Source organism: Haliotis rubra, unplaced genomic scaffold (genome assembly GCF_003918875.1).
Source record: "Haliotis rubra isolate DU_JTF1 unplaced genomic scaffold, ASM391887v1 Scf157, whole genome shotgun sequence".
NCBI classification, from domain to species: Eukaryota; Metazoa; Mollusca; class Gastropoda; order Lepetellida; family Haliotidae; genus Haliotis; species Haliotis rubra.
The window spans coordinates 1,683,696-1,700,000 of NW_025765525.1; positions in this window are offsets into that span (position 1 = coordinate 1,683,696).

Consider the following 16,305-nt stretch of genomic DNA (forward strand, 5'->3'; position numbering starts at 1 on the left):
AACATCAGTATAAACACCTCCCGCGCTGGCCCTTCTATATGTTACTGTCTACATTCGTCACCACTCGCCCCTTTCCGTAATCGCTATTCGGCTTGTCCCGGAATAACACGAGTTGGTCACGAATGTACTGTCTATTTACTCAAAGCATTCGTGACCAACTCGTGTTATTCTTGGAGTTTGCGGAAAGGGGCAAGTGGTGACGAATGTTACTCAAAGCTTACTCGTTAATCTACATATCAAAATAATCGATAAAACAAAATCGTTCTGTATTTATATCTATAGATTAGCGATCCACCAAGGTCATTCTGTATGTTACCCGATGGTACATTTCTGCATACACGTTCCACAAAGGTAACTCTTTGTGTTAATTTCTGTACACACGTTTCACCAAGGTCATTCTGTAATGTACATTCCTGTCTACATGTTCCACAAGGTCATACTGTATTTTTACATATCTGTATACACTTTCAACCAAAGTCATTCTTTGTGTTACATTTCTGTATACACGTTCCATCAAGGTTCATACCGTATTTTACATATCTGTCTACACGTTCCACAAAGTCATTCTTTGTGTTACATTTCTGTATACACGTTCCATCAAGGTTCATACCGTATTTTACATATCTGTATACACATTTCACCAAAGTCATTCTTTGTGTTACATTTCTGTATACACGTTCCATCAAGGTTCATACCGTATTTTACATATACATATATGTATACACATTTCACCAAAGTCATTTTTTGTGTTACATTTCTGTATACACGTTCCATCAAGGTTCATACCGTATTTTACATATCTGTATACACTTTTCACCAAAGTCATTCTGTGTTACATTTCTGTATACACGTTCCATCAAGGTTCATACCGTATTTTATATATCTGTATACACTTTTCACCAGTCATTATTTGTGTTACATTTCTGTATACCCGTTCCATCAAGGTTCATACCGTATTTTACATATCTGTATACACATTTCACCAAAGTCATTGTTTGTGTTACATTTCTGTATACACGTTCCATCAAGGTTCATACCGTATTTTATATATCTGTATACACTTTTCACCAGTCATTATTTGTGTTACATTTCTGTATACACGTTCCATCAAGGTTCATACCGTATTTTATATATCTGTATACACTTTTCACCAGTCATTGTTTGTGTTACATTTCTGTATACACGTTCCATCAAGGTTCATACCGTATTTTACATATCTGTATACACTTGGGGTTATTTTCCTGTATAAACCTTCCACCAAGGTTATTCTGTGTTATGCATTTCTGTTCACGCGTTCCAACAATTAAGGTCATTCTTTATTATCAATACAAGGATTGTCCACACTAGATTGTTTACAGGCCGGAGCTTACTGCGTTCGAATTTCGATCGTAGGTTTCTGGCACGCCTGAGGGAAACATCCCTCCAACATTCACGATGAAGTAAACTACGTTTTAAACGAACACGCTTATATCAGTGTATGAAATAAGCCAAAAACCCAGCCAGACATCAGGGCTGGTAACTTCATAATGTTACCAGCCCAATATGGATTTAACCAGACCAAATATGGTAAATTTACTCAGATATATGGAAGATCTACAATTTGTACCAGACCATCGGGCTGGCTAGCTGTAAGTTTAGACCGTCCGTCAGAAATCTAGACCGTCTCGGGCGGTCCGACTGGCCTTATTTCATACACTGCTTATATCGAACTGACGGATATAACGAACTGGTTTGGTCGCTCTCATCTTGTGTGTATTCTAGTCGAAATGCGTATGACGGACTACTGTTATAACGGACTAAGATAAGGAATCACTTTGAGCTCGAGTTCGCTATAGCTGTATAGTATGACCAGAAATTATTGAGAAGTTTAGGAATATGTTTAATTGGATTTCTAGTATAAACAACCTTGACCAGCTATCAAGTGCTTGGTTTCATTCAACAGAGACAACTTCGTTTATCCTTTTTCATTAGTTTGTGAAGAGTTATCCCCCTTTGTTTACATGCTAGCAGACGACATTTTCAGTGATCCCCAGTATGGATGATTTAGAGAAGAGGAAGTTGATAACAAGGACATCAGACCAGCTAAAGTGTTTTCAAGTAGAACAGGCATCCCTTTGTCCACTGTTTATCGTGTTTTGAAAAATATTGCAAATTTATATGGCATTGAGCACCAGGGAGGCGCAGGTAGGCCCACAAAATTGACTGTCGGTGACACGAGGCGGTTTGGTATTCTTGTTTATAAAAACAAACGAAGGAGTTAAGAAAACTTAAGGCTGGATATGATTGATAGAGGAACTGTGGCTGTCTGTAAGGAGACAATTAGAACTGAGCTGCATGCAATGGGTTGGCAGAAAAGTCGAGGAATTCCATCACCGATCATGAAACCTGAACAAAAGGAGCGAAGGTTGAACTGGTGCTTACAGCATAGAAATTTTAACTGGGACAATGTGATTTTCTCAGATGAAAGTTCTGCGTGGCTGTTTCCTAATACACTGAAATTCTGGACCAAACAAACTGAAAAACCTTTACAGTCCGAAATTTAACGTGTGGGGTGGCATATCTGTGTTAGGGGCAACGCCCCTCTGTGTATTTGAAGGGAATATGAACAGTGAGCGGTACACAGATATTCTCGAGGGGCATTTACTTCCATCTGTTCACGTGTTCTAAGGAAATGTTTGGATTTTCCAGCAGGACAACGACCCAAAACATCGTTCAAAGCATTCACAGGCCTGGTTTCGGACCCAAAATATGACATTATTAGATCGGCAAAGCTATAGCCCTGACCTAAATCCAATAGAAAATGTTTGGGGACTTATGAAGGAAAGTGTCAGTAAGAAAAATCTGACAAATATTGCTGAAATGAAAGAAGAGGTGGTCCGATATTGGGACAGCATGGACCACGACTTTCTAACTTCTTTGATCAGTAGTATGCCCCGCCGCATTGAGCCTGCATTGCTGTCCATGGTGACTTGACAAAATACTAACTGTTCACCTGTCTTTGAATCTGGAGTTATGTTCTGCTAATATTCACATTTACGTGAGTAATGAGTGAAAGAAATAGAACATTTACAATCTTTAAATTCTCAATAATTTCTGGTTGTACTGTAGTTCGCTGCACATTCACATTACTAGTTTCAGACCCATATTTGCACACTTGTTAATATGAGTGAGTGAGTTTATAATAGTGTTACGCCGCACTCAGCAATATTCCAACTATATGGCGGAGGTCTGTAAATAATCGAGTCTGGACCAGACAATCCAGTGATCAACAGCATGAGCATCGATCTGTGCAACTGGGCACCGATAACATGTGTCAACCAAGTCAGCGAGCTTGACCACCCGATCCCTTTAGTCGCCTCTTACGACAAGCGTGGGTTACTGAAGATTCATTCTAACCCGGACCTTCATGCGTCTTGTTAATATGAGCTCGCCTCAGTCTTAGAAGGAAAATAGGGACAGTCATTTTTACATTTAGTTCACTTAATTTTTCCTGTATGTGGAAAATCCTGGTCACTAAGTGGAAAAAGAAAGACCACACAAAAGGACATTCAAGATTAGATCTCTGCACAAATGCGCCATGTTTGTCATGTTGGTCGTATCTGATTTTTGGGGGTCAACACGTAAGTGTGCATTAGTGAGAATAAATAATTAGTGCTTTTCAAGAGTTTCTTTCGCCGCTATTAATGTTATATTTGAGTTGAAGGATAGGTAAACCAATTATCGCCTAGCACACAAAGCGGTGCTGGCTACATCATATCATATTGATAATCTGGGCGTTAATGTTCCATTATAGGTTTTTGATTGTTTCACTGTGGTGTTCTGTCTGAGGAAGGATGTTTGAGGAAGACGTTGTGTCTGTTTCGAGTCCACAGTACCAACGGTATTGTCCTCTCTACGGGATCGCAGTGCACACTCGTCTCTGCGGATGTTACCAATTAACAGAGTATTTCATTTAGCTGAAGTAGGTGAAACAGTTAAACCAGTAACGCTAACGATTCGCGCAGAAGGCCAAGCGCCATTTTCCAGCTAACAAATCTGTCCGATATCGGGTTACATTTGTGCAAGGGTGGATTCCTTATTTACCTACGTAAAACATAGAAATGTCGCTTTGGGTGATAGAAATATAACACACCGCCCTTAGATGTTCATCCTTGAAGATCCGGGTTAGAACTGGTCTTCTGCAATCCATGCTCGTAGTAAGAGGCGACTGACGGGATCTGGTGGTCCGGCTCGCTGACTTGGTTGACATATGTCATAGATCGATGCGTTAGATCGCCGGATTGTCTGGTTCAGATTCGATTATTTACAGACCGCCGCCATGTAGTTGGAATGTTGCCGAGTGCGGCGTTAAACGACAAACAAACTAACACAATCTTACATGGTCGAGAACAATTTTACTTCACAAAATCACTTTATGTGTGTGCGCGTAATTGGACCTTAAAGGCACAATATCACATATTTTCGACAATATTTTGGCCTATATTGTATATATTGGGACGTATGCACTCACTTTAGCTTCCTGTTGATGCAATAAAAGACTTATTATCCCTTACGACTTGCCTGAAATCGATAATGGAAACTTCGAGGCGAACAGCATCCAAACAGAGAACACTTGTCATATAGGGAATGTAAACAATTTACTCCGTACATCGAAAACTGTCGCACGCGGTGTTGTCGGTGTTTGCCGAACTGGTCACAAGTTGTACGTAGGATATTCGTAAAGAGAAATAATGTTCGACCAGTAGGGCGCGACAGTCGATTTAATACAAAGTTGCATTAATTCACTCGAACTTTTTAATTTAATATTGTAATCCAAATACGTATGTTAAATAAATAAATTGTAAGGTAGCTTCCATGAGGGCTGCTAGTATTATTTAGAGAAATGCATTATGTATTTTTAGAGAAGTGTGGTGTGATATATATAGTGCCTTTAAAATCTAATTAAAAAACAGACAAAACATATACTAGTCTGCTCTGGGATTTTCATACGTTAACGAGGGCAAATTCTAGTGTAGTGTCATTGCAGTGCTATTCATAAACCTTTCATCGCTATTTTGCCTTTTACGCTCAGTGGAACCGTTTCGATGTATGTTATGGTGGACGCGAGCCCTGTCCGACAACGCAACTACTTTCCTTTGTTTGTAGTTTAACGCCGCAAATCAGCAACATTCCAGCTATATGGCGGCGGACTGTAAATAATCGTGTCTGCAGCAGACAATCTAGTGACCAACATCATAAGTGGCAGTGCGGTAGCCTAGTGGTTAAAGCGTTCGCTCGTCACGCCGAAGACCCAGGTTCGATTCCCCGTATGAGTACAATGTGTAAAGCCCATTTCTGGTGTCTCCCGCCGTGATATTGCTGGAATATTGCTAAAAGAGGCATAAAACTCACTCACTCACTCACCCAACATCATAATCTTCACAGATCCTCATGGATCCCAAGGTGAAGTATATACATTGTATTCGTGAATGTCCTCGAAGTCTCACCGCGGTGCTTGGCCGCAGATCGTAATGAATATAATGAAATCCTAGTAAACATACCATTTTGAAAAGTTAATTTCCCCCTGTTGCATCAATTTCGTCTGTGTGCAAATAAAACCTCCTCCTCCCCAAGGTGTATTACGACAATAATTAACGGCATGCGAGACCTTACGGCCAATCTCCCGTAATTAATAATCTACTGACATCACATAATACGAGAGACCAACGCCCCAACTCGAGATCTATGACATTAAATCCAGAGGGAATGAGAAACCATAATTCCGAGTTTCCAATTAGTTATTCTCTTTCATCTAATCAAACATAGTAACCACGAATTTTATTCGTGGTATAATCCAAGACAAATACATCCTTATGTAACGGTTAACAAGCATGGTTTTCCTGGATGTCGGGCAGTTACCTGAGTGACAAACTTCCCAAGACCCCTATACACACTTGGACGGCACAGTTATCAGACAGCGTGTACAAGTCAAGGTTGGTCAGTCAAACAATCTTCATCGCTCTACCTTAAATTAAGGTGGAACAGAAAAAAACAAACACACACATTATGAGGCATTGACGGGGTAGGTTTATTATGCACTTAAGTTATTAAATCATACCAGAAATCACATTTTGAAGTAATCACCATGGATCACGTGTTTTGAATTATTTTCAATATATATTTATCCACCTTGTGGAAAATATTTCCCTATTAGCACTTATACAGCAGAAATTTTATCATTTTACATAAGATATTGTCATATTACTAGAAATACACCATATGCAAAATGTATGCTGAACCTGTGATATCACATATTTTGAATTATTTACCAGAAAGTGCATGTTCTGAATTATTCAGGATATATTTCACTACTTTTTTGCAAAAGACACAATATAAACAATACACACCCAGGACAATTCAGTAAAATGTCCGTCTGCCCGTGAAGATCTGGGTTAGAATTGATCTTCAGTAACCCATGCTTGTAGTAAGAGGCGACTGACGTGATTGGGTGGTCAGGCTCGCTGATTTGGTTGACATGGCGGCGGTCTGTAAATAATCGAATCTGGACCTGACAATCCAGCTATCAACATCATGAGCATCGATCAACCCAATTGTGATTGGATGACAAGTCAGCGAGGCTGACCACCCGATCCCGACAAGCATGGATTGCTGAAGACCAATTCTAACCCGGCAACGCAACTCGCAACAACCAAATGAAATGAACACTATACTTCCTATACAAATCGCTGGTCAGGCTCGGTTGAAACATGTCATCGGTTCCCCATTGCGCAGATCGATGCTCATGCTGTTGATCACTGGATTGTCTGGTCCAGGCTCGATTATTTACAGAGCGCCGCCATACAGCTGGAATACTGCTGAGTGCAGGCGAAAAGCTAAACTCACTCACTTCGGTAAAGGCTTAAAACCACTAGGCTGTCTCACAGTCCCTCATTCATTCGAGATTGCGGTTGGTATCTTGCAAAAGTAGCATCAAGTGCAATATAGGGGAACACGATAATTGTACATTCGTATTAGCGGGGCACATTGAAAATAACAGAATGGTTCTCAACCAGTCAGAATAGTATGGCGTACCAGACGACAAGACAAGAAAAACAAATTTATCTCCCTTTCTTCGATTTGCATTCGCAAAATATCGGTAATTTCCGTACATCATACGTGATTCAATGTTATTCGAGGTAAAGAAATACTACTACGAAGTACCGAATGAGTTCGGTGTTCCCAGCAGGGGTAATTAGGGTACATTGAAAATAATAGAAGAGCGCCCAGCCAATCAGAAAACGACATTTATGTGTGAGGCAAGATAAATATCCATGATAATAAACAAGATGTTTACGTCTTCTCTGAATTCATACTTAATTTCCAACGTCAGAATCGAAACGTCCATTCTCGGCAAGGTCAATGATTGATGGACATTGCTCACTCCAGTGGATGAGCATTGTTCTAAAACAAGTGGTAATAGTGATCAGAGTTCTTAACGGAGAAGAAATGGCTGTGCTCACACTATGCTGTTTCCTATTTACCAGCTGCTCATTATCAACAGTTCCCTTATATCATGAATAGCATGTAATGACGAAATGTGTCAAGATCTAAACTATACTGAGCAAAACTGAAAACTTGTCAGTCGGGATTGTTTGGACTAGGTTTTTAATATTAGGTTTAAGATAATATTTTTTGTTGCATGCTGTGCACGGAACATCCTGACATCGAAGGAAAAAACAAACAAACAAAAAAAAAGTCTGGCCGAAACTCTTTACAACGACAACGTTCATGATGTCAAGGTAGTGAGTACTAGTGGTGTTCCGATTAATTGAAATAATCGAAGATTGGTCGCAGTGACCAAACGACCAAGCAGTCGATCACATTTTCTCATAATCGAACACGAACGATTTTAGAACTACTGTTTAAGTGTTTGAAACATTTGACAATGGAACATATCATAGAAGTTGTCAGGGCCCGGAAACGTGTTTAATTCTTAGTAAACTCACTTCACTTACTGAAGTCATGACTGAATATTTCTTAAAGACTCCATAAAGTTTATGTTAATGATATATTAGTCATGACCTTAAAGTTGCATCATTTTGCATTGGATGTGACATTTGCAAACGCAGAATGCAAGTTTCTAACTAAAAACAAAACAAAAGAAAAATACCAAAGAAAAAACAAACAAAAAAACCTAGACAAAAAACCCCAAAACAACAACAAAAAAAAAAACAACAACAGACAACCATGTTATGCTTATCTGCAAGGTCAACTTGAATAGGAAAATCTGAAAAATGACGCTAATCAATTCTTTTCGATGATCGGTCGTTGGTAGTGAACCAATCATCAATTGTGAGATTTCATCCAATTCCCAACACTAGTGAGTACCATCTAAAATGGAGTTCACAACGTGGAGAACAATTCGATTGAGGTCTTCAGTAAGGGTTGTGGTCTCCTGTAGCGTCTCTTACAGCCACACAACGTCTCCTCGTGGATCTTAGAACGTTAGTAAACCCACCCCGAGGAAGACGTCGCCATTGATTCAGATTCAGATTCATTTTTATTCAGTATTTCGGGCCTAAAGGCCTATAGTACAAATACACTTGCTACAATTAAATGCACCTGGTGGTGGTGACATTTCTTGCATTGAAGACATGTTTTAAAGACATTGCAATAGATTTGATAATATCAATATTCTTAGAATTTAACAGACTGGACAACATTTGTTTATCTCTTACAGGTGCTGATATAAATGATAAATACTTACTTCGTAAATCTGAATACTTGTTTGTATTACAATTTTACAGATGGATTCATTTACATCACTGAAAGCTCTATTGGGTTTGCGTAAATAGTGAATTCTAAAATCATGGAAGCCAATTCTAAATTTACACAACGCCCGTATTAACGATTTGTCTTGTAGATTCATAATATAAAACTCCGGTTCTAACAAAGATTTATGAGAAGAATAGTGTTCTAAAAACTTGAATTATTTATAGACATAGACCATTCTTGAAAGAAAATGTCCTGAAAAGGTTGTTTAAAAACATATAAGAAATTACATTCATTTCCAACCTTTTGTGAAATCCACACATGAGAAAATCCAGTCGAAAAAAGTAACTGTCTAACCTCTGATGCCCAATTAAGCTTGCCAATATCATCTTGTAGCTTTAGGAAAATATATCTTTGCCTAGGGTACCCTCACTGGTCACGTGAGTGGTTTCAATGATGGCGACGTCGCCATTGCTCAACAAGGTGACGTTGAAGATCTTGCAATGTCTGTGGTGGATTGACATGCTGACGAGCACGTCGACCCAGCTCGTCCCAGATATTTGAAGCACGGGAATAGTTCATTTGAAACCTCCGGCTGACGCCGTCGGTTCCAAATGAATTCCCGTGCTTCAAATACTCAATAACACCCGGAAATTGGCCAACACATGATGTTTATCGACATTGTAAACACAAAAGTAAACCAAAAGGTCCACACACTCATGCACTCATTGACATCGAGTACGGGTACAGCAGTGAAATGTCATCAGCCGGCCGTTTCGGCTGTCTCCCAAGGTACCATCTGGAACTGCTCATTTGTGACGTCATTCCGACTTTACGTCGCAAAATGATTTGAATGACGTCATCACAGCTGACGACGTAACAATACAATGGTGTGAGCGATGTTTAAATGTATTAATACGCAGCGAATTTCCGGGAATTGAATACCATTTGATCATGTTTTTCAACCAATCAGATTAAAGAACACGGTGACTTTTGGTTAACAATATATTGTTTAACCCCCTTGATGCCGAGTTTTTTTTCAGGCGCACATTTTCATACGCTTTGAAAAGTGAACGTTGTGCGAGAATTGCGCTCGCGTGGTCCTGGATCTACGTACAGCTATAAAATTACACAGAAATGTAGAATATTAAATTTCCAATCCGTTGGTATTAATATAAGTGCAACTACCTCGGCGGTTTAAGAAATAGACCTTGCTAAATGTTGTCCAAATTTCTGTTATGCGTTAAAAAACAGTAAATTTCTCCGCTTTTTATCGCGCACCGATAAAAGCACTGTGCTACGATTTTTTTATTTTGGCATCTTTACGGAAAGTGTGAGCGAAGAAAATACAGCCTGATATCTGAACGACATAAGTGTATATAAATTGGATTTATGTGCTTATGCATAACATTCTACGCTCAACATTAAAAATGACTCGCAATAAATGTCAAAAATGGATTTTCTTCTACGACGTCAAACGACGACAGAGAGGTCAAACACGTATAATGGTAAGGGGGCATAACTCCGTTATGCTTAACACTAGGTCAATATCACTCAGGTCACATGGAGAGTATTTGTTGTGGATACGGACGCTATATTTTAGTTATCTTTTGTTCACGGTGAACCACACTATTCAAATTCAAAGTTCCCTAGTAAGAGCGGATACGCTTTGGTAGTTTCACAATTTATAAGAAAAGATGACAACGTACTACATGTGAAAGCACGTAATAGCGATTAGTTCTTAGATTCCCATATTCTCCTGTTTGTGTAGATGTATTTTGACTAATTTTGCATCGTTATTACCAGAGTACTAGCTATATCTTCAAATGTAATGAAATTGCTGAAAATAATACAACATTTTAGTTGACGTCATTGCTTGTTTCGTGCATTTTGCGACGTCGGAAAAAGACGACATTGGTATGCTGATTAGTATATATCTCACTTAATTTCCATTAATTGTGTGAAAGGTCTCGGCTTCTTTGTCAGAATTAACACTCTTTAGACAAAACATAAAATGACTGGTTTTTCCATTTAAATAGTGTCCTGAATATATCAACAATTAGACAGTTTGACTGTGTATCTTATCATGAGCAACACGCGCACCTGTTTGGCATCAATTTAACGTAAATGAAAAATAACATTTCACAACACCCGAATATTTTGTTTAGGATAAGAATTTTCTTTATTTATGATTATGTAGCTTTTTCTCTTCATAAGTATGCAACGGAAGATGCACAAAAGATAGCTTTTTATATATGGATCTAGTAGGTACTATATATTAGAATATGGATGTAAGATTTGTCCAAATTAAGACATGACATGGTTTATATATTTTAAAACAATTTTCGTATAAATATAGTTAGAGTTTGATATCCTGTCATCACAATATTTTTAAATCGAATATGAATTGATTATATTATCGAAAACAATGATAGTGAATCATAAAACGTTTCCGACAAACGCGCACCTGGCCAATCAATATACATCATTGTTTTCTGACACAAAAATGTGCAAAGAACAAGACAATTCCTTTAAATGTGTGTGCAATATACATTTCATAACATGCATAAATCATTTTCATTAAATATTATCAGTTTTACTTATAAGGTTTAATCAAATCACCGTTCATTAACCTGTTCATGTGAAACTGCAATATTAGATCAAATGCATTGAATATTGTACATCATAGGAACTAAAGTAATTGCAGTTATGGCTACGTTTGATCTTCTAACACTTGTGTAAAGGTTTAGAATATGGTGTACTGCACTAAATGTGTCAATTTCTTATGTAAATATTATTCAAACAATCAAAAACTTTCAAAGAATAAAACACCGTAAACCCTATATGCACGTATGATATGATATTGGACAAGGCTCAATGTAGATACTGAGGTCAGTTTCATGAAAAAGTATCTGAACTATCCGCGAAATATACATCATAATACTGACAGTGTAATCGGAAGGATTGGGCGATTGTGTTTACTCTTGTTCAACCGTCCTTCACCTCAAAGAAATTGCCTAATATGTACAACAATGTTGACGTATGACATCACTACCAATGACCTATTTCTTACAAAATGGCGGCTTTGCTGACAAGGATACACAGGATTTTGCGAGGACCCTTCCATTGATTCAGTGATCGTTTGTACATAAATATGACATGTAAGTAATCAGAATGATTCTGAATATCTGTGTATTGTTATATGTTTTTATCGTTTTCACTGTAAGTAAGAGAAGAAGCCAGAAATGCTGATAATTACACTTGTCGTTCTGCATGATTTTGCGTCAGCCATGGCGTCACGCTGCACGGAAACTTTGACAATTTCGTATGAATTATCAAATCATTGCATTAATATTGTATCTATTTATAATTTCCTATTTCTTACTACGATACTCTTTCCATGCATATTCCAAAGGTATTGAGCCATTGCAAGCAATGAATAGACGGATGAATGTTGGAAAATTTCAGAAAATGCTACGCAGTGTAAAATCGGAATTTGTCTTTGTTTACATTTCGAACCAGCGCAGTCTTTCGAGCACAGCGTTCAATTTCACACCCAATATGTTTCGTCTCAGTTTATCTGGACAGTTGGTATTGGTGACAAAGACCAGTTGCAATTTGATTCTAAAATGTATGGGGAATTCAGTGATGCATTTTTCGAAGCTGAATATGAAATATCCGTGATGTAATAGGCGTCTCAATACCGGCCTTCGCGAAACGTGATTTTGTAAACACTATCTAATATGGCGGAAAGCGCTCTACGGCGTTCGTGTAAGTGTATTTTCGAAAACATCCCAACCGATTCTAGATTCATCGTCAACGTTTCAGAATTACCATTAGCGATTTCATGTAAAAGTGATAACAAAACGTATTAATTCCGTGGTAAATCACACTTACACTAAGTTCGAAGTTCGTGTTGAAATGAGAAATAACCTATTAATTCAGGATAATCATAACAGCGATTAGTACGTATTAAAATATAAGCTTTTGGTGTTGTTACCAATGTTTACTTTTCAACGTCTATTCAGAAAGTTAAACATCTATAATATTCTAAAAACAATTACTAACACGCGGTCGTTCCGAAGAAATAAACAACACAGTCCCCACTAGGAGATATCACAGGCTATCTTGCCTGCATTTCTTTTGTCATCTGAGAACCGTAGGTGCCGCTATTTCTTCTCGTGGAAAGTACTGTCAGCGACCTTCAACTTCGGTCGCCATTTTGTGTCAACTTCCGGCGAATGAGTTTCGGTACCCTTTCTGTATTTTTCCTAAATATGAGGTATGAGGGGACATAATGGAATATCTGAGTACACACACCATTATGAAAAGTGGCAGTGTTCCACAAGTAAAGTTCTTAACAGATGTCAATGGGTATGTATTACTGTCTGTATGATTTCAAATATACGTTGAGGCGCGAAGTGAAAAACGATGCATAGCATGAAAACATTGAGGAGAAACATTACGCACATTACACCATCGATATACAAGGTATTTGTTGGTTCCAGAAGCTTATTCTTATATAGAACTGTAGACATTTGATCCTTTTCCAACTTTTAAGCAATAATTTCTGTCAGATCTGTAACTGTGAATTACAATGTTTTTTTTCCAATCAGATAGTGCAGTGTGCTCCAAATCTTAAAATATTCCAATGGCGTCAAGTTTGATCGTTAGTGAGACAAGGTGATTTTGACTACCTCCTTATACAATTTGTATGTATGGTACAGTTATAAAAATAACGCACAATTGTTGGAAATTTACTATACTTTTAAATGTTGCATTGTTTTGGACTTGGGGTTGTGTTTATTTCTAATAATTTAACTTCTTTTACCATGTTGTTACAAAAGGACATATATGTCCCTCTGGCACACCAACTGCGTTTTGTGTAGGGACATATATGTCCAAATGGCAGCCAGGGGGTTAATATGTTCTTTTTTAAATTCAATACTCCCAGTAATTATCCGATTTTCACATTTCAAAACATATAACAAATAACCCTGTGAATCGCGATTTCGGACTGTGTCAAAAATGGCGACATTTTCGATGAAGCCTATTTTGAAAGGTCATTTTCAGCACTTGAGTTTTGTCTAAAATAATAGTGGATGGTATCAAGAAACAGGAATTCGAAACTGTGAAGTGTATTTGTGTGTGTGGGATATTTTTAATTTTATTGGACTTGACATTGAGGGTTGAAGGGGAAGGACATATAGCCCTGTGGCATCCAGGGGGTAACGCCGCCTTTAGCAATATATACCAGCAATACCACAACAATACCACAACAAGGGACGCCAGAAATTGGCTTCACGCATAGTACCCATGTTGGGAGTCGAATCCGGCGGTTTTTATACCTCTGCATAACCGCTACAGTTGTCGCCACGTCTCAGCTGAGGTTCAACACAGCGCCTTTTAACAGTTCACAGATGAGCGGAAAGCTGATTCGACACGACAGTATAACACAAATAGACGTGGTGGGAACAAACTTAGACTGTACAGTACCTTCAAAAACGAGTTTGGGCGTGAAATATACGTTTTTAGATATTTGAAGAGATCGTTTAGAAGAGCCCTTGCACAGTTCAGAAGTGGAGTTGTTCCTTTAAGAGTAGAAACTGGGCGTTACAGCGACACAGGGCTTTGGACGAGAGAACATGCCCATTCTGAGATGACCAAATAGAAGATGAGATCATGCTTTGATTAAGTGTCCCCAATACTAACATGGGAGAAAGGAGCTTTTACACCTCTGCAATGCCAAGTTTGTAGATTTTACCCATCTCTGTGATACTGATAAAGTAGGTCTTATATATACTATTCCAAACAAGAAACGCATAACCCAGAACTCTCTTGCGAAAATGTATTTTCAAACATGTATAACTCGTCCACAAATAGACTTTAAGAAATGAATTTTTACATCAGTTTAGAACAAGGTAATGTCTTTACAACCAAGTGGATAATTTTAGATAACGGAGACGTTGAGCGCCATGGTGACCACGTAGCATGGTCCCGACGTCGAGTCCCCTGGCTCTCAATCCAATCTCTCTCAACCTGTTCCGTACAGTTTGACCGGATATCCTCCGAAGTCCAGGCACCCTAGCTGCTGTGCTCTCACACGTGGCAGTACGATCACGCAAATGTAGTACCCGGATGTACCGATCTTGGGCTGCAGTGGTGACTGAGGTCTGCCTGTTCGGGGACCGTTATTTGTTATACCTGTTTGATTGTAACGAGCTGCAAGCCGTGATATCGTGCTCAGACTAACATTTAGACGCCTGGCAACAGAAAATTGGTAATCTCCAGTGTGCATTCTTTCAATGGCGTTGTGATTTGACCTTGAAACTCCTTCCGAAAGTAATCTGGATTTATATAGCCAGACAGTGTATGCTCTTTGCTGCACAAATTCAATTGGAAGGTGATTTCTGTTGCGTTGTGGCGATGCCTTTTTGAGAAATCTCATCAAAATCAACATTTTTAGGTAAAGTCGACTTTTCACTTGTGCAATTGTCCAAAATCATGTTATCAACACTTTTGTTACATATTTTGGCGATTGTTTGAACACAATAGGTAATTAATAGATTTTTAAAAATACAAAACGCCTATGCGTTTCTTTTTTGTGTGGATAGTATATATACTCTCACATCCGGCCGTTTTACACAATGCTGCCAAAACCTGCCATGCTAATTTTTCCAAGCGTTCCACTGTCTTATAAACCTGATGATCTTTTTTTTACATATTGTATACAAGTTTTAATCTTTTAATCTTTTAAACTTATTTGTAAACGTTTTTTGCCTATGTATATTTTTATCTGCAATGTAGTCTCTCATAACCCATGGTGGGTGGCTCGATATAGTTTACTTGTATAATTTATTAATGTATATAATCAAAGTCGATATGTATCGAGGTGAGACTTAAATAAAAAAACCTATCTGTCTGTCTGTCCCTCCCTACCCAACTCCAACGATTCATAAATATCTCCCGTAATTGATCTTCAAGAATCCATGCTTGTCGTAAGAGGCGACTAACGGGATCGGGTGGTCAGGCTCGCTGACTTGGTTGACGCATGTCATCGTATCCCAATTGCGATTGTCAGAGACCGGAAAGTGTACACAGGAAAAAGCCACGAAAATAATTGGAATGGATTACTGAAAATCAGTGATGACAACAGGTGATTGCGAAAAGCATGTCTTTCTCTACTGGCTATACCCGTTACCATAAGAAAAATTATTGTTTTTTTCTCAAGAAACGTTTGCTAGAAACAAGTATTTCACTATATAATACCGCATCACCTTAAGTATGATCTTCTGCCTATAAAATTATATTCAATCCATCATACAATCTTAAAACAGACTTCACCACAGTCCTGTGTTAATTGCAGTTATAATTCATAACCAATAGTCCTTTGTCAGAAGTAATTTCACTGCGAGATGGGGGCGGTGGGTAGCCTAGTGGTTAAAGCGTTCGCTCGTCACGCCGAAGACCCGGGTTCGATTCCCCACATGGGTACAATGTATGAAGCCCATTTCCGGTGTCCACTGCCGTGATAATGATGGGATATTGCTAAAA